The sequence below is a fragment of the Varroa destructor genome, unplaced genomic scaffold, assembly GCF_002443255.2.
Source record: "Varroa destructor unplaced genomic scaffold, Vdes_3.0 BEIS01000004.1, whole genome shotgun sequence".
In the NCBI taxonomy this organism is placed as follows: Eukaryota; Metazoa; Arthropoda; class Arachnida; order Mesostigmata; family Varroidae; genus Varroa; species Varroa destructor.
Genome location: NW_019211457.1, coordinates 31,083,127 through 31,087,234, shown reverse-complemented (window position 1 = coordinate 31,087,234; position 4,108 = coordinate 31,083,127). Strand labels below are relative to the sequence as shown.

General features: G+C 41.3%; 1 long non-coding RNA gene across 1 annotated transcript; it reads right to left on the bottom strand.

Moving 5' to 3' along the window:
• Nucleotides 1-3,456: 3,456 nt before the first annotated feature.
• On the bottom strand, nt 3,457-4,104 carry LOC111250453 (uncharacterized). Its single transcript, XR_002673379.2, has 2 exons — nt 3,966-4,104; nt 3,457-3,814 (listed from the first exon to the last, which is right to left on the bottom strand). It is a non-coding gene; the product is annotated as an uncharacterized LOC111250453 (long non-coding RNA).
• Between the last annotated feature and the right edge of the window lie 4 nt (nt 4,105-4,108).

Here is a 4,108-nt window from a genome sequence, read left to right as displayed (position 1 = left end):
CTTTTAGTGGTGGTAAACAGTCTTCGGTCTTCAGTCTTCACCTGTTCTTGGAAACACCAAGCGCCATAATAGCGTCATTCCACTCTCCACTACCGCTTAGCAGACTGACGGCCAAACGGAATGGCGCATGCGCCATTTGGCCGTCACTGCCCAACGCTGAAGTTGGGGACCCGTTGTTACCGCTAAAGACCGCGTTACAGAAGTGGCGAAAAGCCGAACTGCAGCGGGGTTGGGTGGCTGGCAGAACTGAAGCTGTGGCGAGCTTTGTCCTATCAGGGGGATCGGTTTCGTGAGCTGTGTCAAGGTGCGACCATAGTATTGAAAAGTTGTGGGCACTGGGCTAGCACCTAGTAGAACCCTTAGCTGGTGAGACCCGGTGATTTATACTGGCCAATATATAGGATATTTTAGTTTGGTAGTTCTCAATGGCCGTCGTAAACATCCGGTGTTCGTTACGATGTGGATTATTGCAATAGGTTATCGCTTGTCTGCATGTTGACATATCTATTTGTATCTGTGCTTGGTTCTATATATATGATCAGTCATTGTTGGCATCAGTGTTAACATTCTGCCTATATGGATATGCTAGTGATAGCTTAAAGGGTAATTCTGGTCGGGTTGATGGTTCATTTGGTAAACAACATGCAGCAGGGAACATTTAGCTAAAAATAGGAGTTGTCGCTTTGTGCGGTTAGTGAGGATTTTTCTTTAGTCTATTCTGCCATCGCTTGTATAGATAGAAATGATATGTTGGAGCCCTTTTCCGGGGAGGGGGGGGGGGTAAGTAGCAGCTCTTAAGGTTAGGCGAGGTGCGTGATATCAAAATTTGCTGATTTACCTTTTATCGAGTATCTCGCTTTCTATAATTTCAATAGGTTCAATACAGGTGGATGCCTTAGCTTAAGCTCTAATCAACATATCATACTATAGCTGATTAAATTATCTGTAGCATTGGTATTTACCATAAGCAATGGCTATTTGTCAACCCTCCTAATAGAAATATGTCATCGATGTGTACGTGGTAATAGTTGTATGTATATATATATATATATATATATATGAGGTTTAGAAAGGAAGAAAACTGAAGACTTCACGATTCATTTGGACAGCGAGCTGGATAATAACAAGTACTTAACAAACAGTTGCGCTTCTACCCATTTAATGATTGTAATATTTGTACATAGAATTCACCTTGGAGGGTTCACAACGTCGAGTTTCATTGGGCGGAAAGCAGCTTTAATATTGGTAGACTTGAAAATGAACTGACTGAAGGATGCCTGGCTAGTGGCGATACCGAATGCAAAACTCGAAAATGAATAGAAAGCCAAATAGTTTTCCCCGCTTCTGTATTAATATCACCACGTGTATCAACGAAGAAAATGGAACTGCGAAGTTCAGCGCCGAGTTCGCCGCGTTTCGTAGGGTGTCAGAGCCCGGACAGGTCTGCGAATTAAGCTAACCCTATTCAATATCACCGATTCTGCGTTCCAGAACAAATGAGACCACAACAACGTCCACAATACCAATCTGTTCATACTACGTGCGTTCTACAGGACCTAGCCTAAGCAAAGAATTACAGATCAATTATTATTTAGGACAATGTTGTCAATTGTAAAACTGTATACAACAATTAGTAAATTTTTCAAATAATACGGCCAATACTGGTCGTTGAGCATCGTTTCGGACGGCTAGCCCTGCGGCCGAAATGAGTATCTTCTGTCTAACACGACTAGCGGCCCACAGTTTCTTTTCAATGCACCGAAAGAGTTGATTGATCTTATTGACATGTTTGTTCCAGTAGATAATAGACTCGTTAAATTCAACTCTTTTATTATCAGAATGGGTAGCTTGATAGTCGCGTAGCCTTCTACCGGCCAACACAAATTGTCTAGAAGCTCGTCCACAAAACAGTGGCGATTTCATTAAGTGGTAACGACCAATGATACGCTTTGGAACGAATCCACTCGTAGTCCTTTACGGCGAGACCTGTTTGATTAGCAATAAACGGAAAAAAAGTTTTTCCGTTATTTGTTTGTTTGTTTGTTTTTAATTAGAGTATTTTCCGATGCTGCTAATCGTGCGTTAGTCAAGAAACGATATTCTTCCCCGACAATGAACGCTGCATATTAAGGGACCTATGCGCGATAACATTAACGGTAAATATAGTAAGTCGTACGATGCTAAAAAAGCAGTCGAATGCCAAAAGCATGAAAAAATGGGTCCGCCTTATCATTAGTCACAATGAACTCGAGTGTTTCACGGTTCAACATCACAGAAACTAAAGCCGGAGCCGAACTGATGATCATCTATTATCAGCACTATTACGTAACGGAGAGTAGGTACAACAAGAATTTGTTGTACATTTAAATGACAAAAATCAAACGCCGACACAATGCAGAAAATAACAAGAAAGTACACAAAAACCCTTGCAGTCCCATATAACATCCATGAAAATAACAGTCGACAATAACACAGTTGTAGGTATTAGGTAACACTACGGCCAAACAACGTCTGTATACGAGACGTAAATTAATCGTAGTCCGTTCGGGCTATAGAGACAATCAAGGGGAGCGAGGAAATTCTACTGGAAGGTTACCTCTGTTAGGCAACATTCACGTTCATGTTTAATAATAACTTACTTACGCTATGCATATAATTCTGAAAGGTTTCAAGGAGAGGACTCACAAACTGCAGGCAGAAAACTAGAGCCATTATTGACAGACCCCTTCTATAACGAACGTACCGTATTCCGTCCACTGTTTACAAGATCGCTGTAAACGTAGCTGCAGTCAATTTCCGTAAACCTGTTCTTTACGTTTATTTAACTAAATCGTCCTAAAATATCGCTAAACAAAAACACTTTGTATGAAAATATGGTTATTCGAGCGTTGTTCCATTAGGAATTGCGGGCTTTACATCCTCTGATTTCAGATTACGCAGCAGAATTGCCCTTGGCATATTTACATTCTTCGCAGCCGATGCCTATGTGCCCCTGAACAAAGACACACTGATAACACAAACTCTGAGTACAATTTAGAGTCTTTCTTCCCTGTTACTTGCACACTTGAAGCCAGCAGTCTTCAATTAATTAGTTAATTATCAACAGCTTGATACATAATATATGGATTACCTCTTTGTTGAATGAAGAAGTTTTGAACTCAAAGAGTAAACACACTTCGCAGAAATAGATATCCAGATCTGATCCCGCAATCTATGCAAATTCGAAGCTTGCCTCGCCACTGAATCTCCTATCACTGACACTGGCTAATTGTCGTGATCAGGCGGTGGCGTCCTAGACCGTGGAAGCATTTGGAAAACGTTCTATTCGCCCTGGTTGGCGAAAACGCGCCACGAGTCGACCATCTCTGGGTGCAGATACTAAGTATCAGACGGCGGAAAGTGTGGTGATGAAGCATAGTTATATACTTTTAGTCGAAAAATGAAGAGGCACAGAGATGCGTTTCTGGCGTACGTAAATAACGTTTTATTAGGTGTGATCGACTTAAGTTTCTATGCGAAATCGAAAATTCCGAAACGGTGAAATTTATTATGGTTAGCCTTCATTATATCAACTATTTTCAACATTGACTGATTTATGTTAAGCAAGGACAAAATTTGCCAGCGTCTTGGTTCTATTTTATGCGCGAACAATTGGAATCGTCAGAACGCTTAATTACGACGATATTAAGGCTTCCAGTTGTTAGGTAACGTTACGCTTAACAGAAAATACGCCTCGGCCTTTCTTCGGCCAACATTTGATGCTGTCGAAACATACTCATACACGATGGATTTCACCAGAGCTTGGGCTGGGCACCTGACAAACGGACGTTACGCAGAGATTACGAAGATATTCATTGCTTGGTTTTAAGCGGACTAGGTAAATATGAATCGTCAGCGTAAAGCACCGCCGTGTCAAATAAACATCATAACAATAAAGGTATCACATATATAGCTTTGGGCCCAACCGTGTGCGTATCAGACGAGTCCAATTTGTTGGTAAGACCAGAATTTACCGCCATCGAAGGTACGGATGACGCTATACTGAAACAGTTGTAGGTTTGTACAGCGTTTCAGATGAACCATTGCCATAAAGCTAGAGAATATTGTT